The 21,956-nt window shown below is 38.4% G+C and overlaps 1 long non-coding RNA gene across 1 annotated transcript in view; it reads left to right on the forward strand.

The window, feature by feature from the left end:
* The first annotated feature begins 634 nt into the window (after positions 1-634).
* The window catches only part of LOC134478888 (uncharacterized), a 156,747-nt gene continuing 135,425 nt past the window's right edge, over positions 635-21,956 (forward strand). Inside the window, exon 1 of the long non-coding RNA XR_010062150.1 lies at positions 635-1,799. This is a non-coding gene — a long non-coding RNA (uncharacterized LOC134478888). The remainder of the gene's footprint in view (positions 1,800-21,956) is intronic.

A 21,956-nucleotide genomic window follows, 5' to 3' on the forward strand; every position in this document is an offset into this window, starting at 1 on the left:
AATCTACAACATTGATAATGGAGACATCAGGAAATATCATTCAAAAATGATCTTCAAATATTAAATAATCTCCACTTTTCAGCTAACAACTATCAGCTTTACAAAACAGGAAGAATCCAAGAGGAAAAATATCCTTGTAATGTACGTAGATAAAATTGATCAGATAAGAAGGAAATCAGAGAGCAACCTTCCTGGATTCAACACAAGAGAGCCTCAGTTCCTGTAGTGTATTCGGTATGAGTTTATAGAGTTTATGGGTTAATACCTGGAAATGAACTCCTACAAAAACCAACAACAAACAGACCACAAACTGAAATATTTATAAAAGCCAAACAAATATGTGGAAAGTATTATTTTCAGCTCTATATGAGAATACTAATGTTTAATTGTATATTAATAAAATTTTAATTTAATAACTGCATATTTTATTGCAAATTTTTAAATAAATAGATTTTAAGTGACTCATGTGATCATTAACCTTAGTGGCTTTGATTGCATTATAGATCAATAAAGTGTTTATTTGAATGTGTTTATCACTATGAATATTCACCAAAATCAAATTATGTGAACCAGGAACTGCTCTTCTGTTTTCACAGTTTTTGTTGTACATATGTTAGAGTTTTATCTGCTTATTCGTGTGTGCAATACATCCATGCCTAGTGTCCAGGAGGTTTAAGAGGGTGTGAGATTCCATGATGCTGAAATTACAGCCACTTGTGAACTGTCACTTGGGAGCTAGGGTTCGGTCCTGAATTCTCTTGAAGAACACATAATGTTATTAATCACCAAATCATTTCTTCATCTTAAGCAAATGCCACTTCTTTGTAAATATAGTTCCTAAGCTGTCCTGTCTTCACCATAGACCACTGTTTTCTCAAATGTGATAATTTATTAAACACACACCCACCTGCTTCTTACCTTCATATATATTCACACAAACACACATACAAACAGAAACACACACACTCACACACAGAGACACACGCACAACTGCTCTTACCTTCAAGTTTACTTACATACTTACTTACACACACACACACACACACACACACACACACACCTGCTTCTTACCTTCAAGTAGACTTAGTTATTTTCACATTAATTTGTTTATTTATTCACTTTACATGCTGCACCCTGCCCCCCTCCAGTTCACCCCTCTCACAATCCTTTGCCCATCCCTTTCTCTTTAGAGCAGGAGGGGAACCCTCGGGTAGCTCCTCCCCTTGCATATCCAGTCTCTATGATCACATCCTCTGATACTGAGGCCAGACACAGCAGCCTAGATGGATTAGGGTGGGGAGCTAGAAGTGATTTCCAGAAAGAGGCAGAGAGCTGGGGTAAGAGATGCCCATTAATCAATGGGTGTTTCCTTAGCTGAGAATCACAGTCTCAGTGATATGGACCTAAAGAAACCATCTGCTGTCGCCAGAGAGCAACCCAAATGGAATGATAAAGAGACACCAACTTTAGACACAAAATTCATTCTGACCACAAGAAATGAAAGGGCTGTGCATAGAGAAGATAGTGAAAAATGATCAACCAATGGTTAGTGCAGATTGAGACCCACCCCATGGATGAGCACCGATCCCTTACACTATTAATATGACTCTGTTATGCTTGCAGACAGCAGTCTAGCATGGCTTCCCTCTGTGAGATTCCACTAAGCTGCTGACTCAGACAAAAGCAGGCATCATCTAGTCAAACCACGGTGGAGCTTGGGGACTCTGATGGAAGAAGAGAATGAAAAGGATTATGGCCTCTAAGGATATAGGCACTCCACAGGCTTTGTCTTCATGCAGGTACCGAACAGCTAGTATTGGGCCTTCCCAAAACATGCTGTCTGTAGATGGGATATTTGTTTTTAAAATTCATTTATTTATTTACTCACTTTACATCCCAAAATGGGTGCTCCATCTTCATGGGATGCCAACACTCATTGTCCGGGGCACTTATAAAAAGACAAAGCTACACATTTGTTACCTATGTCCTGGGAGCTCAGGTTCAGTCTATGTTCACTCTCTGGTTGGTGGTTCAGTCTTTGGCAGACCCCAAGTGTCACTGTGAGTTGACTCTACTGGTCTTGCTGTGGAGTCCCACATATCATCTGGGCCTTGATTCTTCACCTTATTTTTTAAAGACTCCCCAACCTCCAGCTCTTGTTTGGTGGTGAATCTTTACACTTATTTCTCTCAGCTGTTGGGGGGTGGAGTCACAGAGAGTTCAGTTATGCTAGGATTGTGTCTGCAAGCACGGTAGAGTATCTTTAATAGTGTCAGGTATCGGTGATTGCCCACGGGTAGGGCTCAATCTGAGCTAAACATTGGTTGGAAGTTCCTTCCATGTCTGCTCTATCTATCTTCGTATCTGAAGATCTTGTAGGCTGTGTTCATTTTGATTGAAGGTTTTGTGGGTAGGTTTTTGTCCTTGTCACATCACTGGGAGTCATTCCTGGCTACAGAAGTGGCAAATTAAAGATCTTTATCCCCACTGCTACAGTCCCCCAAATAGACACCCTGTAGCCTCGCCTTTCCCAGGTCTCTGGCACCTCCTAGAGATGTGCACCCCACACTTGTGATTTCCATTCTCTTTTCCCTGCTTTCCCTATAACTAATTCCTCCAAAGGCCATTCCATTCCCCACCTCCCCTCCCATTCAGTTTCCTCCCACCCTCCACCCTTCTCAATATCTATTATGCTAAATACATTTTAAAGTCAATATTTAGGAAAAAACACTGAGTAAGTGTAAGAAGTATCCCATAAGTAATTGTGGTGGATGTTTAGGGAAGACATGAACATGTTAATTTTTATAGAGGTCAAAATTACTACATATATTGTTAGAAGAGACACTGTCTTCATTACATTCAACATGAAGGAAACCATTTATATATTCTTTTAAGTTATACAAGGGAATCTGTTAAAAGAGTTACACACATCACACAAATTTATTACCTTAAAGCTCCCTTTATTGCAAATATTTACACAATGTAAAGTACAAAGGCTTACACTCATGTGAGTGTACTTTGTTTCAAAGTTAATGTTTAGAAATACAGGTTGATGAGAACAGTCATATCAGACTCAGAGGGGATAAATACATCAGGGAGTCATGTATTACCTTACCTGTGTTCTTTCCTTTATTCCTGCTGAAGACAAATCTCATTTGCAGCCCCTACTGTGAGAGATGGATTAGAAAATGCCTGAGAGTCTACAACCCAGAAAGAAAAAAGACAACATCTCCAAATAGTACACACAGTCAAAACTTTCTTGTAGATCTTAACACTTGAAACAAAATGCAAAGAGAAAATCCATTTCCTAGGATATTACAATAAACAGGAAAGGGTACCTGTAGGAAGCATTCTCAGGGGATTTTAAACTTCTGTACCTAAGAACGAAACTGCCTCCATTTACGTGAAGATTTGTTTCTTTGGCAAGAAAGTCAGTTTGTCTCTTGACGGTTGTGCTGTCTGTTCAATACTAAGGCAACGCTGATGCTTTATGAATGTGAACAGATAAACATACCAGTTTTCACTTCTTCAAAGAATTTCAAGAAGAACCTGAAAGAGAATGTATAATGTTTTAGAAATGAAATATGTGAATTTAAATTAGCCAGCAAAAATATGTTGTTAAAAGTTTCTGCCTTCTATTAATAATTTTGACTATTCTTGCTATGAATAAAAAGACGGTTATGTAATGTCTACCAATCCCCAAAGCCTGAAACATTGTGGAAAACTGTCTTATTCCTCCCTAACTTGATGTCTCTCTCATGTTGAAGAGCAAGAAACTTTCTGTACTTGCATGTATTTGCTCTTGGGAGCATGCAAATAAATCTTTCAGTTCCAAGAACAAAGACATGGCCGTCCAATGGGACCCATATGAAATAAAATCTTTCTTCCTGACGTCAATGAACTTTAGCACACCAGTAACAATGCAGATAGCAATATAATGGAATAATCCTGTAATAATAATAATAATAATAATAATAATAATAATAATAATAATAATAATAATAAAATAATAATAATAATAATAATAAAATAATAATAACAACAACAATAATAATGGACTAAACCCCTCAAGGGATCACGGAGTAAGGATAGTAAAAGTTGAGATGTGTTTTTCAGGTGATATTGTATCCAGGAAAGCAAGTTTCAATAGGACAGACTCCTCACACATGAAAATTACTCAACCTGTCAGGGCCTCACAGAGAGAGTTGAGAACTAGAGTGGTCTTTTAGGACAAGAGAAAGATTCGCCAACCTCCTAAAAAGAAAAGGAATCCAGACAGTCTGTGTGAGGATGATTAGCTTATGCATGATAAACACACACACACACACACACACACACACACACACACACACACCCATACACACACACACACATGCTCTCACACACACACAGATTCACAGAGAAACACAGCAAGAGATATAGACAGTTAGACAAACAGACATACACACAGAGAGACACAGACAGACACAGACAAACACACAGACACACACACACACACACACACACACACACACACACACACACACACATACACGCACACACACTTCTCTTGTCTCCTTCCTAGAGTGTCCAGGGGCACAACATGTGTGAAAGGATGAAGTGGGACCAGGAAATAGTCAGTCAGCAGAAGATTTGTCTGCCTGCAAGTGAATTTTGGTTTCTTCCAAGGATTTCAGTGTCACAGCTCTGTTAGAAGGTATTCAGGGACACGCTATGGCTGTGTGCATATATTTTACTCAGGGTGAACAAGGGCTAAATAAACCTTGGAGAAGAGGAAGGGGTTTTCGTGTGCATTTACATCAGTTGCAGGTTTAAGGTACCAGGAAGTCCTCATTTGCTTTATCTTTATAATCTCTGTCCCCGATGCGGGGTCTCTTGTTCAAGGATCTCCACTTTATCTCCTCAGAAATTGACTCCACTGAATGTGCCCCATCCCCACCCCTGATGTCCTACTTGCTCGATTTCAAAAGATTACAGGTTCGTACTCTGTATCTCTGTCAGATTAAATTCTCAGGAACGTGGCCCTCTAGACACGATGAATTAACGAGTGCTTCCATCGAGTTTTCACATTAAACCGTATCCCCTATTTCTGGCCAGTTCTCTCAGCACCGCGCTATTACTCCATTGTCCCCGTTGACCCTCCACTCCTGTCCTCACTCGCCCTCACTCACTCACAGAACCTGTTCCAGTTTTCCTTTCAGAGAGGTCGATGCTTTTCCCCTCACGGGCCTTCTTCTTTCCTGTGTTCTCTCTGCATTTGTAGATTGTAGATAGAATATGATTTATCTCACAGCCGATACAATGCATACGTAAACGCCTGCCATGTTTATGTATCTAGATCTCAGTTCCCTCCTGTGCTGACTTTTTTTAGTTTCATCTATTTCCTCTTAAACTTCATGATATCATGCCTTGATCACTATGCTGTCATTCCTCCACCCCAATGATGTCATGCCCAACCACCATGATGTCATGCTCCACACCCATGATGTCATGCCTTTGCCCCTTGCTAGAATGGTTGCACCTATTCACCAGGTAACATTCTGAATGCTGCCCTGTCACCACACTCCTCCAGTCCCCCACCAATTACAGTCCCTCCTTGTACCCTCTCCCCTTCTCCTCTGAGAGAGTGGAGGGAAACCTATGGGTGTAGCCTCTCCTCTTGCACATCAAGTCTCTGCAGGCCTAGACTCATCGTCTCCCACCAGGTCCTGAAAACGCAGCCTGGGTAGGAAAACAGAATACACAGACAGGCGATGGGTTTAGAGAACCCACATGAAGACCATTGTGCTCCTCTGCCTCTCTCAGTCCTTCCCTCAGTTCTTCAGTGAGACTCACTGAGCTCCATCCGAAATTTGGCCATGCATCTGTGCACCGGTGTCAGTCGGCTGCTCGGTGGAGCTCTGCAGAGGACAATAACTCTACCCTCCTGTCTGCAAACACAAGAAAGGACATAAATAATGTAAGTGTTTGCCGTCTGCCCATAGGATAAGTCTCACATCCGGCCACTTATCCTTTTGCCATTCCCTCATTTCCTCTTCCATCTCTGTCCCTGTGTCTTTAATAGAAAGTGCAAATTCTTGGTAAATATTTTGGGGGTGGATTTGTGTCCTTATCCTTCCACCTTAGGTCCTCTGTGGCTACGAAAAGTGACCATTTCAGTCTCCGTATCCCCACTGTTATGAGTCTCAGCTAAAGTCACCCTCCTGGATGCAGGGATAGCCTCACGCATCCCAGACTGCAGAAAAATCATACAGATAGCACCCACCCTGGACAGTCACTGATTTCAGTTTATTTCCTTGGCCCTCTGTCCCTCTTGCCCATCTGTCCCAAGAAATGATTCTCAAACCTCATTTCCCTTCCCATACACTCAGCCACCCAATCCTTTTCTTCCACCTGCCTCCTCTCATTATTTTATTCCTCCTTTTGTGTGAAATTCAAGCATTTTTCTTGGGTCTTTATTCATGTTTACCCTATTTGGTTCCATAGATCATAGTGTGTGAATTCTGTACTTTATGGCTAATACCTTCTTTTACATGAGTATGTACATGCTATTTTGGGTCTCAGTTACCTCATTCAGAATAATAATTTCTCATTCCATCTACTTGACCGAATCTTCACAATGTCCATATTTTTCATTAGCTGTGTAGTATAGCATAGTGTAAATGAACCACATTTTCTGTAGCCAGTATTTGTTTGAGGCGCATCTGGCTTATTTCTTTTTTCTGTTCATTATGAAAAAAGCAGTTAGGAACCTTATGGAGCACATGTCCTTGGGGTATGGCAGAGGTCTTTTCAGATAGAAGACCAGGTGTAGTATAGCTGTGTCTTTAGGAAGAATATTCCCCATTTTCTCAGAATCTACTGGAAAGATATGCAAAGCATTATACGGATTTGCTCTTCCACCAGCAAAAGCAAGTTGTATCCTGATATTTATCTGCTTCATCAAAGGAGGTTCGCCACTGACTATCCCCCTATCTTGGACTCAGGTGATCACATATGAACCTTCTTCAAATTTTAACTGGTCAGTAAATACTAGAGCTTATTACTGATAGCCAGAGGGGAAAGTTGGTACTGGAGGTTTGATGGTGGTGTTAGGTAAAGAGGCAGAAGAGGGTAAGAGGGGAAGGGAGAGGGCTGAAGATAAAGAGGAGGAAGTAATGTTGGAAACAATCCATATGGCCTGGAGAATGCACATTTAGCAAGGGGTTTTATGATTGGGGTATAAGTTATGATAATGTTAGATCTACCCAATACACGTTTATAGATTATAATTATAATAAACAGATTGTGTGTTTTCTTTATAGGCTCATTGGTTTCTGAAATGCCAACAAGCTTTCCTCTACAGTATTTGTGGATCAAATACTCTGTTAATAGATATCTCCCCTTTTAGGGGCTCTAACCATTGATCCATAGTCCAGTAGACACAGCTGTCTCTTCCTCAGTCATGTCTCTTGTATTTTCTGTGGATATCTGTTTCTTCAGTGATCCATGCCCAGTGTTCCTTTTTCTCAAGGTCTTCAATGATCTCACCCAGAGGAGTTTCAATTTTCTCAACTCGTTCCATCTAGTTGACCACAACTTCACAATGTCTTTATTTTTCATAGCTGTATAGTATTCCACTTCAAATATTTCCTGTTAACAGTGAACCATTGTGAACAGGGTAAAATTTCCCAAGGAAACTTTAAACATTCATTCTCTAAAGCTAGATCTCTTCATCCCATAATGCTTGGGTTGACTGAATGGCATGGCATGAGCAGATTTTTCTAATGGACATCAAAGCCATTTCCTTCTCCAGTAATGGCTGCCATCCCTCTGTAAGAGATTTTTACCCAGGTTATTTTCGGTGACTGATGTGATTTGAAATTGTGACAACATCTGCTTGCTAGAGTGACAGAGATGTTTGAGGTTGACCATGCTTCCACAGCCATATGCCCTTCACCAGAGGAATGGATACAGAAAATGGCCTATATTTACACAATGGACTACTACTCAGCTATCAAAATCAATGTGTATGAAATTCATAAGCATAATGGATGGACCTAGAAAATATCATCCTGAGTGAGGTTACCTAGTAACAGAAAAACACAAAAAGTATGCACTCATTGAAAATTGGATATCAGCCCAAATTCTCTATTTACCTATGATACAATGCCCAGACCACATGAAACTCAAGAAGGAAGACGAAAATGCAAATGTTTCAGTCCTTCCTTTAAAGGGTAAATAAAATATCTATATGAGGGGTAGGGAGGCATTGTTTTTAGGAGACTGAAAGAATGGCCATTCAGAGACTGCTGGACATGTGTCACACACACACACACACACACACACACACACACACACACACACACACACACACATATGCACCAAAACTATTATGGATAAAATAAGGATTTGAGAGTTTATCATTTGAAGTCGGTACAAAATATTTACACTGTTATATTCACTCTATAGCTGGGCCCCCTTTGTTGCCAAATTCATTGCAAAAATGGAATTGTAAAACAGAATTTTTGAGTACACATTAAGGAATATTTATAAAGTCCCCTATCAAGGAATGTACAATAAGAAAGTGAAATACAGTATTCATTCAATTAAATATCTGTAGGGAGAATACTGGCTTTTGGGATACAAAGAAAATGTAGAAAATTGAACTATATATCACAGGAATGAACCTGGGAATTAATTATTATCTAGAAGAATTCCTCCACTCCATATTCCTAAATCTTTTCTACCAGTGCCAAACCTTGACTACCTTTCTCCATTCATAGCATGTAACCACTAATGAAGCAAAGAGATTTCTCTAGCTTTAGAGAGATGGACTACCTAAAGGTTTCCACTGTGTCACAGGAGACATACCTGGAAAGGGCACTCCAAATCTGGTCAATGTAGGGAAATCTGTTTAGCAGGTGGGACATGACATGTCTCAGTGACATCATCATTAGGCCCTCCCGTAAGTACCTCTTGTAACCTGGAAGCCTCTAGCTGCTTCTGTGATGTCACAAGTGTTGTCCTGGCTGCAACTGCCTCTCAGATACTCCTGCTGTACCTCTAGGGTTTACTAATTGACCTCTAATTCAGAGTAAATTGCCATAGGGGAGGGAGAAAAAAGAGGATTAAGATATCAGTGATGGGGAAAAGGAAGCTGCCTTTCTGTCTTTGTATAAAAAAAGGAAGAAATATGTGATTCTTGGGATAGCTCAGAGAGTCCTTAGTATGGATTAAGTGGGATATCTGAACAGTTAGCCTTGATGTGAGCCTTCCGCATATGGGAATCAGAAGCTGGGAGCCTCTCATAAGCAACTGGAGTTTCCTGTTCGTATCATTCCTGGAAGTCAGAGAGTTTATAACATTATTTTTTTTCTATTCAAAAACCAAATGATGGGCAGGGCACAGTTGTTTTCCTGAGATCTCATAGCCTTTATTCTTTTTGTCAAGAAGGAAAAGGTCCAAAGGAAGAAGGGAAAGACAAGTATTGAGTCCTCATCTCAGAGTAAACTCCTCCATGCTTCGGATACCTATAGTGCAGTTTTTGTCTGACACTGATATCTGGGAGAGAGAAGTGTTTCTAGTTGAGTCTTCATCATCTCAGTCTTTCCACTAGTATTACTCTGACTATCATTCCATTACAATGACGTTTATATTTCTGAGTCAATAGCTGTGAATACTGCACAGTGTTCTTTTCTTTAATTTCTTTCATTTTTTTTTATTTTTTAGCAAATTGTATTCCTTTTTTAATTTGGTATATCTATATTTACATTTCAAATCTTATGTCCCTTCCCAATTTCCTGCCCATAAGATCTCTGACCGATCCCCCTCCTCTTTTATAACCCACATTATTGTCTGTTTTCAGTTCACTGGTTTGCCACTAGAATGCACTTCTGTATTTGATATGCTCTAGCTGTGTCTCACATGGAAGATCTATGTACGGTTCCTGTCAGCATTCACTTCTTAGCTTCATCAATCTTATCTATTTTGGTGAGTGATTTTATATATATATATATATATATATATATATATATATATATATATATATATATATATATATATATATATATATATATATTTCTGCCACAAGTTCGGCATGATCTGAATGGGATTCCATCAGTCTCTGCTCTAAATTCATAGATAGTATTGTTCCACCTTTTAAAAAGGAGTGAAGCATGCACATTTTGTGTGTTCTTTTCTTGAGCTTCTAGTTGTCTGTGGACTGCATCTTGGGTAACTTGAGCTTTTTTGCCAATATTCACTTATGATGATTGCATACCATATGTGTTTTCCTGTAATTGGGTTACCTCAATCAGTGTGATATTTTCTAGTTCATTCCATTTGTCTATAACTTTTTTGAGATCATTGGTTTTGATACCCTAGTAGTACACCATTGTATAGATATACAATATTTTCTGTATTCATCCCTCTGATGAATGCCATTAGGGTTCCTTCCAGCTCCTGGGTATTATAAATAAGGCTGCTATGACCACAGTTGAGGATGTGTCCTTTAAGTATATTGGAGCATCTTTGGATTATATGCCAAGTAGAGTTCTATCTGGATCCTCAGGTAGTGAAATTTCCAATTTTCTGAGGAATCTCCAGACTGATATCCAGAGTGGTTAACCAGTTTGTAATCCCACCAACAAAGAAGGAGCAATCCTCTTTCTTGACATCCTTATAAAGATCTGCTGTGTCCTGAGTTTTTATTTTAGCCATTTTTACATGTGTGAGGAGGAATCTCAGAGTTGTTTTCATTTACATTTCCTTGATGACTAAAAATGATGAACATTTCTTTAGATGGTTGTCAGATATTTGATATTCCTCAGTTGAGAAATCTTTGTTTAGTTCTGGACCACAATTTTAATAGGGTTATTTGTCTCTCTGTAGCGTTACTTCTTGAACTCTTTGTATGTATTAGGTAATAGCCCTCTGTCACATGTAGGATTGGTGATATATATATATATATATATATATATATATATATATATATATATATATATATAATCTCAAAGTTGTTCTGTTCCTTGATACCCACTAGCAAGTTGCTCAATAAGGGATACAACAACAACGAGTTGGTGAGCAAAGTTCCTCTATTAGGGGCTTTAGCAAGCTGAATGTATCCTCAGGCCTCCATATTTGTTAGGACAGGAATCTATATGGATGTCACACTGTCATTTAGACAGAGTACACCAAAAACATCATATTATTTCCACAGTACAGTATTGAGGCTACTCCATATCACACACATGGCATGCTGAGGTTATTGTTCAACAGAGATGACAGCAATCTCTCCCTCCTCTTGTCAGGAATTTATTCTTCCATAAGGAAAATCAGTGTTTATTGTTATGTTTCAAAGGCTATATAAAGGTCTGATCCTGAAAAAGGGTTTATAAAGTTCATCCTGGTTTTATATGAGAAATTTGGAAAGCCAGATGTATCCCCATAGTATTTGTGACATCTAATAAGCACACAGTGGCATGTGTTGGCTGAAAAAATAACATAGTGTACAACAAGGTACACGATCAGCCTGCTGTAAAGGTTATTCTTTTTCACAGGTGAAAGGCTATGTATCACAGGATTTGTGTATTACAACAGCAGCTGATGACAAGTTTGAAGAAGCATTCCTGAGGGCTCCAATAGATTTTCAACACAGTGATATGCCATGGCAAGTAGGGCCTAGCAATCACTTGACTTGGAAACATCATATAATGTGATGTTTGACAGCTAGGTTGGATGATTCTGGATTATTGCTAAATTAGCACAAAAGAATGTAAATACAAGAGGCCATTCCAGAGCAATGCAGAGTCATTGTGAGGATCTTCACCCAGAACAAAGAAATTTGATCATGTACTGCAATTAAAGGCACGAGTCAGCACTATCAGGCATCTGAGGACTCTTAAAAATTTCTAAGCAACCATACAACTTGTATTTAGACAGATAGTATCTGAATCTGTAACTAACACATCAGTAAACCTAAGAAGCTTATAAAATGTAATTGTAAGGTGTTTGGATGATGTCATAGTTGGTGATTTCATTGTCATGCAAATATGAGGACTTGAGTTTGCATTCCCAACAAGTATGTAAAAACCACCAGTTGCGAAAATAATTTTTTTTTATGATGGCTAAACTCATCTAAGAATGCTGGTTCAAATGAGTTATGAGTTTTCTTTTTATGTTCAAAGAATGTTTATGTTTTAATCATGTGAATGTGTGCATGCATGTACACACACACAAACACACACACACACACACACACAGACGCTCACAGGCACATGCATAATCCCATGCACACACACAGGTATTTGTGATGTTTGTAGGAGCCAAAAAGGATTATTGGAAGTCTTGAGGGTGAATTTACTGTCAGGGTGGGGTAGGAAGGCAGATGAGACCCAGAAGAGAGAACAGAGTGAAAAGAAGAGGAACGTGCAATGGTTTTTGGTTCAAAAAGGCATGGACATACCATCTGGTCAATTGTAATCAAGAGAAGGCCAGATAAAACATAGTAATAGTGTGGAATTATAGATAGAAAATAGATTTTAATGAGATAAAGTGTAAATATCTGGGCATTTCGATTTCCGAAAAAGGCTTATCTTAATATAAATTATGTGTGTGTGTGTGTGTGTGTGTGTGTGTGTGTGTGTGTTTTATCAGGGAATAAAATGGACAAAGGCAGGGTAAAAACACCAGAATGGGAGTAAATTATTTTTTACAACAAATTACCTCCTTGTTTTTTGTTTTTGTTTGTTTGTTTGTTGTTTTTTTTGTTGTTGTTGTTGGTGGTGGTGGTGCTAGTGGTGGTGTGTGTTTGTGTGTGTGTGTGTGTGCATACGTGTGTGTTTGTGTGTGTGTGTGTGTGTGTGTGTGTGTGTGTATGTGTGTGTCTTTTATCAGGGAATTAAATGGACAAAGGCAGGGTAAAAATACCATATTGGGATTAAATTATTTTCTACAACAAATTACCTCTTTGTTGTTTTTTGTTTGTTTGTTTCTTTGTTTATTTTTTGTTGTTTTTGTAGTTGTTATTGTTGGTGGTGGTGGTGTTTGTGTGTGTGTGTGTTTGTGTGTGTGTGTTTTGTGCTATGTCTTCCTATTGTCTCAAAGCTCCAAGGTCACTCTCCTGACACCTTACAGAGATCAGGATTAGTGTAAAAAGAATCATATTTCCTAGAGATCCTGTGGACAGTCAGTGTGCCACAATTGCCTCATATAGCCAGGCTCCCACTGTGACATAAAAAGAGGCATAGATGCTGCTGTGCATTATGCATTAGTCAGACATACTTCCAAGGACAATGCACTCTTACAAGGCACTTTGGTGATTTCTTTCCTTCCTAAACATCATTTCTCCTGGTGGCCCTGTTGCATACAATCTAGATTACAGTGTTCTAGTACACCAGGAAAGCACCCTTTTGCCTGGTTCTTCCCTGATTTACCAGAAAGCAAGTAGAGGAACTCCACACAAAACTTGCACTCAGGATTCAGCAGCTTTTCCCACCCACTCCCAGCTTTGCATTTTCTCCCCTTAAAGGACTGAAGAAAAGATTCTGTCATCCACAATTGGTAGAAATCAGCTTCGAAAAGTGTCCTAGAAGGTTTCTAGACAGCGAAAATCAAAATATGACAGGAGGTGTGTTCTACAGCTGGCCTCCTTCTCAGCAGACAATCAACAAATATTTCTCCAGGCTCTTCAGTGTCACAGCTCTGTGCCCATGTCTGGGGGGCCCACAGGTGTGTGAGACAAGGGACATAAGTTAGGGATAGGAAGACTGCTACACAGTAAGAAAATCTGTGGGAGAAGTAAGTCATATGGCCAGTAATTCCTTTGTTTTAATTCCCTTCATCTGTTCCCTTTGCATCTGGATTACAGCCTTTCCCAATTCCTCTCATCCCATTCCCACACTCACATGCTCCTCTTCCATTGCTCCTTATCCTTCACCTTAGAGAAGGGGGATTCCCACATGTGTTCTAACCTGCCATGCTATGCACCTTTTTTTTTTAGTTGGGAGACTTTAAATGATTGTATTTCCATAGGGGCTTTACCTTTATTCAAGTTGTTTACCTGATCTTGATTTAAATTTGAAATTGACTATTTTGTTCTGATTTTCCAATGTTAAGGAGTATATGCTTTTTTTTTTTTTTTTTTTGAGCTGGGGACCGAACCCAGGGCTTTGCGCTTCCTAGGTAAGCGCTCTACCACTGAGCTAAATCCCCAGCCCGAGTATATGCTTTTGAAGTAAAACCTAAGGATTCTTTGAATTATCTCATTGTTCCTCGTTATGTCTTCCTTCATTTTTGTTAGTTAGGAGAATGTTCCTCCACGTTTGAATTAGATTGGCTAAGTTGCTAATTTTCTCAACTCTTGGGACACTTTTTAGTATTACTGTCTTCTTTTTTCTTATTTATTGATTCCAGCCTTGAGTTTGATAACTGCCTTCTGATAACTGCCCCTGTGGCATGTTTGTTTGTTTGTTTGTTTGTTTGATTGATTGTTTTCTTGTAGAGGTCTTCCCTGTGTTTTTAAGTTACTGGTATGTGATCTCTCTGATTGCATTGGAAAGGCCATTTTTGTAGTGATCTTTCCTCTTTGCAATTCTCTCATTGTTTCTCATGAGATTGTGTATGCTACTCCTTCATTTTCACTGAATTTTAGAATGTCTTTAATTTCTGTATGTCCTCTCGAGGCCATCAGTCATTCGGTAAAAAGTTGTTTAATTTACATGAGTTTGTAGAGACTTTTCCTTGATTTTTAATGCCAGCTTTAGTCCATGGTGATCTTTTCCTATATCTGTGTTCTCTTAGTGTATGTAAGATATCTGCCTAGGCCCTTCTGGCTTTTAGACTTTCTGTTGAAAATTAATATAGTTTTGTTAAGTTTGCCTATGTTTGTTACTTGGGCTTTTTTCTTTGTACCGTTTAATATCATTTTTCTGTATATTAAGTTTTTGATTATTATGTGGACACATTTGTTTGTTTTCTTTTCTTTTAATCCAACATATTTCTTGTTCTGTAAACTTCATGTACATTCATGGACATCTCTTCCATTGGTTTAGGGGAGTTTTCTTCTATTACTTGGTTGAAAATAGTTCCTGGACTTTCAAACTGAGAATCTTCTCCTTGTATTCCTATTGCACATAGGTTTGTTTGTTTGTTTGTTTGTTTGTTTTTTTCTTTTTTCATAGTGTCCCATATTTCCCGGATGTTTTATATTTAATATTTATCTTTGCTGATAGATTAATTCCATCTGTCTTATATGCCTGTGATTGCTGCTCCCATCTCTTGTATTCTCTTGTTGATGTTTGCATCTATAGTTTCTGTTCTCTTACCTAGGGTTTCCATCTCCAGGGTTTCTTTATTTTATGTTTTTCTTATTTCTTCTATTTTTCTTTTCAGGCCTTGAACAATCTTATTCATTTTCTTCACCCATTTGATTTTATTTTCCTATATTTATTTACAAGGATTATTCATTACTTCTTTAAAGTTAGCTAGAATCTTCATAAGATTAGATTTAAGGTCATTTTCTGCTGCAGCTGTGATTTAATATTCAACAGGCTGCTTTAGTATCGTTAGAACATGGTTATACCAATTGCCCTAGGTGTTATTGATTGTGATCTTATGTTGCCCTTTAGCCCTCTTGGTTTTGCAGTTATTATGGATTTACATGATGATTTCTGAGATTATCATTGTTGGAAAAGTGCTTTTGGATGCCCCACTCCATTGGTTCCTGTTTTCTTTCTGACTTCTGCTCTGAGTGTCCCAGAGCACAGGTTACTTGCAAAAGTTCAAACCCAGTAGGGGTCTATCCACAGGTTTTTACGGCCTATGCGGCCTCTTGGGTTTTGGGTCCTAAAATTGTTTCTATGTTACCTAGTTTAGGTTTTGTTTGGGAACCCAGTTACCACATTAATCTAGAGCAAAGAAGGTGGAAGTTGTTCTCCAGATAATGGACCCTAGGGAATGGGGTGATATTTAAGGTTCCTGAGTGTGCTTTAAGTGGTCTTGTTACACAAGGAATTGGGGCAGGATCTTTCTTTGTTAGTCCTTGTCAGAGCTGGTCTCCATGAAAGCAGTCAGAGTTGTGCATCAGAAAATGGAGTGCAAGATTCAGGGTGTAGTTTACTCCTGCAGAGTGTGCTTTCAGGGGATTTGCTGGCAAGTGCTTGAAGCAGTGTCTTCCTGGTTGTCCATTGTGCCGGTAGGCCTCAGGGAACACAAGCGTAGTTTAAGCCTTGAAATGTAGTGCTAAAGACAGAGTCTAAATGCATGAAGCTTAATTGAAACCCAAATACTTTACTGGCATTCTTTAACTTTATTCTTAAGATACCTATAAACTCACACACAGTTTTGTTTATGTCCTGTGTAAGTGAGGACTAATTTGTGGAGTAAGTTTGCTTCCACAGCAGTAACAGATATCTTGGATTGAGAAGAATTAAGCACCAAGTACCTGTGACATGATTGGAGGCACCTACTCTATCCTGGGTCTATACCGATTTCACACAACCTAATATTAATCTATGTGTCTACTTATATGTCTAGGAAACTAGGTATCATGGTAGGTAGATAAACAGACAGAGAAGTATTGATCTGATATATGCATATATACATATATAGATATACATATATATACATATATAGATATACATATATATGTCTGTGTGTATTTGTGTGTGTGTGTGTGTGTGTGTGTGTGTGTGTGTGTGTGTGTGTGTGTGCCTGTATGTGTTTGTGCACATATGGGGAGAGGAGAGATTATTTGAGTGACTTACAGGCTCTGGTACAGCTAATCCAACAATGGCTGGCTGTGAAAGTTAAGGTCAAGAATCTTCCAGTTGCTGTGTCACCAAGAATGATGTCTTAAGTTGTCTTCACTGGTTTTGGCATTCTTTCGAATTAAGATTTAATGCCAGTAATGAAATAAACTTGCTATCAAGACAAACCAAGCAGGATAAGAACAAGCATTTCTTTCTTCCTTATCCTCCTATAGGCTTCCAATAGAAGGAATTGACCACATTGTAGCAGGATTAAATATCTGGATTCATGGTGTGTTTTTGTATTTTACATATTCAGACTAGAAGTAGATCTTGTCACTTTGAATGAAACCAGAAGTCCTTCAAAGATATGCCAATTATGGTTTTAGATAATTCCTGTTGCATTCACGTAGGCAACCGAAAATAGCCATCACGAGTCTACTTCTTGTCAACTTGAGACAACATCATATTTTCCTATATTGTGAATAATTTGTAAATGAAAATAATAACCAGGTTATAATGGTGCCTTGATAAAATATAATTATCCTACTTACAAATAGAAATGCATTATATATTTAACCAAGTCATAGTTATACTGAATGTGATATAATTATCAATTCCACAATGTCAAACACGTTATACATTTAGAATAGGTGCAATGGGTTTCATGGCACATTCTTTTAGTATCTCAAATTTGAAATGAATATGAAAATGATTGTATTGTCTTAATTGATATTATATTGCATGATAAAGAAATGGAGGAAAGAAAACACAAAAATCTATAGAAACACTTTATTAACAAAATATGAAGGAATTATTGATTTCAATTATTAATCATTTTCTACTCTAGTTATGGTTATATAGACAACCCTGTGTAAATACAACCTTAGGTTGTATTTATAAATACCTTCTTCACTACCCTGTTTTATTTTCTTCCCCAAACAGAAGCACCTCATTAGATACCAATCTCCATGCCTGATGGGTTTGCACCCTTTGTCATTCTGCACGAGTTTGACTATTTTCTTTTTACATTGGCTATGAGGACAAACATCTCTCCATCTTTTCCAAGTGCAAGCTGTCTCTCGTTTCTACCAACTGGCCTGATAATGTTTCTGGCAGAGAACCCAACTCTCTTCTAGAAACTGAGAAGTTGAAGTTGACCTAGCTGACTGCATGTTCTTGACTCTTGTTAAACTTTCTTGTTTCCCCCAGCATTAGCCAAATAGGATGCATTTTTGTTCTTGTATACTTTTTCTTTAAAACTGAATCTGGTAATTTGCATTTAGAGTTAGTCTTCCTAAAATATTTCCCTCCAAGCCTTGGTCATTCTGAGTGGTCTTTCGATTTTACCCTGTAATATCGTGAAGCCATAGATTTATCTTTTTGAAATTGTAACCAGTTTGAGCAAATTATACATTTCATCATGTACTATGACCCTGATGTGTGTAGGTTTTTTTCAAGGTGCTACCTGAGGCATTCCACAGGGAACCAAGAAAAAGAAACTCAACAGAGTGATTGAGGCACCTGTGATACCCTGGTCTACATTTCCTATAGAAATTTTCATGTATTTTGTTACTTTTAGAAGTAATACTGGATCTAAAACCTTCTGTTGAACACATAGTGTTGGCCATTTTTACTGCCCCTAACAGACATCAAGATTCTAGGGAGATGTCTCCAAATGACACTTTTCCCAAGTGCATGATTTTGTTGTAGCCACCATTTATTGTCTCCTTATATTCATTTATTTGTTTATGTGTTGTCTATCTCTGTCTCTTCTGACCATTCCGTTATTTGTCATTGTGAATTGAGAGTTTTTTATTAAAACTAATAAGCCATTCACTCCTTGGGGATATTATATTTATTATTTCCTGAAAACCACAAGGAGGTGTGTATGGATTCATTTAGAATGGCCTTCCTTTAAAGTTAAATGGCTGAGTTCAGGGGAAAAAAACACTGGAAATCTGGAAAAGTATGGCAGGGCATCATAAGAACTCCTGGCCATTCTAATTAGTTTCCTTCCATAGATGTGTGCTTAGGTTTATAACAACACATTCCTCTCTCGTTTGCACTTGATTCCTTAAAATTATATCTGTGACAACTTTAAAAATAACCTTCCCACAGGAAAGAACAGGAACCAAACCAACATCCCAAGAGTACACAGGGATTGACCTATAACTCTTGTCACATATGTAGCAGAGGATGGACCTGGAAGGAGAGGTCCCTTACCCTGTCAAGGCTCAATGTCCCAGGGTAGGGGAATGTCAGGAAATGGAGGCGGGAGGGAGTAGGTGGGTAGGTGGGTAAGGAGCTCCCTCATAGAATCAGGGGAAGAAGGATGAGATACTTGGTTCCTGGAGGTGAAACAGGGAAATGGAACAACAATTAAAATGTAAATAAAAATTAATAAATTATATCAATCTTCCAGTAACCAAGCTTGGAGAGAAAAAACATTAAAAAGATTCTACACATTTTTTAAGATGAGGAAGAACTACATCTCTCCTCTTTCTTTTTAGGATTGGTGAACTCATGCTGTGCATCAGTCAGGCCCAAGTTCCCTTTCCTCTTCTTCTCCTGAAGTATCTCCTTGCATACCTATGATTAATCAAATTAATTTCCTTGTGTCCTGAATACCGGAATATGGCCACAGTATTTGCAGTTTCTGCAATTATTTAATACCCCTTAAGGCCACTTGGCATGCCCATGAACTGAGAGAGAAACCTAGGTAGGACCAAGGGCTTCTCCTTCCATTGGTGCACAACAAGGCCATCCTCCGCCACATATGCATTTGGAGCCATAGGTCTGTCAATGCACATTCTTTCAATATTGGTCTAGTACAAGAAAGATCTAATTCATTGTAATTGTTGTTTTCATGGTGTTGAAAGCACCTTCAGCTCTAGTAATCCTCTCTCAAAATGTTCCAACAAGAGGTCCGTCTTCAGTTCACTGGTTTGCCACTAGCATTCATGTATATAGTTGACCTGCTCTAGCTGTGTCTTTCAGGCAATATCTACACCCGGTTCCTGGCAGAATGCACTTCTTAACTTCATCAATCTTCTCTAGTTTTGGTGGCATGCATATATATATATATATATATATATATATATATATATATACATATATACATATATATGTGTATATATATATATACATACACACACACACACACACACACACACACACACACTTTTGTTGTCTCCTAACGCTATGAGGGTAGATGGAATGTTAACGTGGATTCTGTGCCACTTGGTCAAGAATATAGAATCCACAAATGACAATGCCAAATAGACTACCTATTGTTCTTTTGAACCTATTGAAGTTGAGGTTTCACTGGACCTCAAGCAATTCCTCTCCCAGCACATCCTCCTGAATCTTATATTTGCCCTGAAGAAAGATCATGGTAGAACATCCAAAACCCTCAAGTCTGGCCGTGGGAAGATATTTGAGAACTGATATCTAATGTGACTACAGAACCACGTTAGGTAGTCCATATTGTCCTTTGCTTTACTGATGTCTGATAAATTTTGGATAAAATGAGGATTTGGGAGTTTATCATTTCGAAGAGGTAAACAATATTAATCGTATATTCACTCTATAGCTGGGCCTTCTTTGTTGCCAAAATCATTGCAAAATATTGAATTGGAAAACAGAATGTTTGAATACACATTCAGGAATCTATGTAAAGTCCACTATGAAGGAATGTACAGTAAGAAAATGTCATACAATATTCTTTCAATTAAAGGTCTGTTGGGAAAATACTGTCCTTTAAGAAACAGAAAACACCTAGGAAATTGAACTGTATTTCACAGGAATGATCCAATGAATAAAATTATTATCCAGAAGATTCTCCTCCACTCCAAGTTCCTAGATCTTTTCTACCCATGCCAAGTCCCTAACTAACTTTCGCCATTCAGAGCATGTAACCACTAATGATGCAAAGAGAAGTCACTTTCTTTATTGAGATGTAGTATGTAATATTTCCACTGTGTCAAAGGACACAGTCCTGGAAAGGGCACCCTCTAATCTTGTCAATGTAAGGAAAGCTGTTCTGCAGGAAGGCCATGGCAGTTCTCAGTGACATCACCATTAGGCTTTTCCTGAAAAATCTCTTTATCCAGAAGAGTCTTAGGTTCTTCGGTGATGTCACAGGTGTTGTTGTGACTGCTCTGCCTCTCAGATATTCCTTCAGTACCTCTACGGTTTACTAATTGTCTTCTAATTCAGAGTAAACAGCCATTTGGGAGGTGAACATAGAAGAAGAAGAGATCAGAGATGGAGAGAATAAAGCTGGCCTTTTGTTTTAGTTTAAAAAATCGACGAAATATGTAGTCCATGGGAACGCTCACTGAATGCTCTCTCAGAATAGTTATGGTTCATTGAAGAGATGGTGTTGATCTCAGCCTTCCACACGTGGGAAGCTGGAGCCTGGATCCACTCAGTAGCATCTAGATTTACTTGCTGGCTATGGTTCCTGGAAATCAGAGATGTTTATATCATTAATATCTATATTGCAAATGTCAGGAACTGGGATGGACAGAGTTGATTTTCTAAGAGCTCATGGATTCTATTCTTTCTGCCCAGAAGAAAAAGTTCCTAAGGAAGATGGAAACAACAAGTATTGTGTCCTCAGCTCAATTTAAACTCCTCCAGGCTTTGGATTCCTAGAGTGCAGTTTGTGTCTGAAACTGATATCTGGGAGAGAAAATTGCTTCTAGTTGAGACTTCATTACATCAGACTTTCGACTGTATTACTCTGATTATCATTCCCTGACAAGACCATTTAGAATTCTGAGTCAATAAGTGTGATTAGTTGGCACTTTTCTTTTCTTTTATTTCTTTCATTTTTTTATTTTTTAGCAAATTTTATTCTTTTCTTATTGAATATGTCTATATTTACATTTCAAATATTATTTCCTTTTTCAATTTCCTGGCCATAAAATCCCTTATCACTTCCCCTCCCCTTGTTCTATTACCCCACTTACTGTACCTTGAAAATCATTTGAACAGGCAGTCAATCCCAGGGAAGACCAATGGCCTCTCCTTCCATTGGTGCCCAATAAGGTCATCCTCTGCTACATACGCTTTTGGAGCCATAGGTCTGTCCATGTACAGTCTTTGAATATTGGTTTGGTAAAAGAAAGCTCTGGTTCATTGGCATTGTTGTTCTTATGGGATTGAAAGCCCCTTCAGCTCTTGTAATCCTTTCTCAAAATCTACCAAAATGAGGTACGT

Source organism: Rattus norvegicus, assembly GCF_036323735.1.
Source record: "Rattus norvegicus strain BN/NHsdMcwi chromosome Y unlocalized genomic scaffold, GRCr8 chrY_unlocalized_2, whole genome shotgun sequence".
Lineage (NCBI taxonomy): Eukaryota > Metazoa > Chordata > Mammalia > Rodentia > Muridae > Rattus > Rattus norvegicus.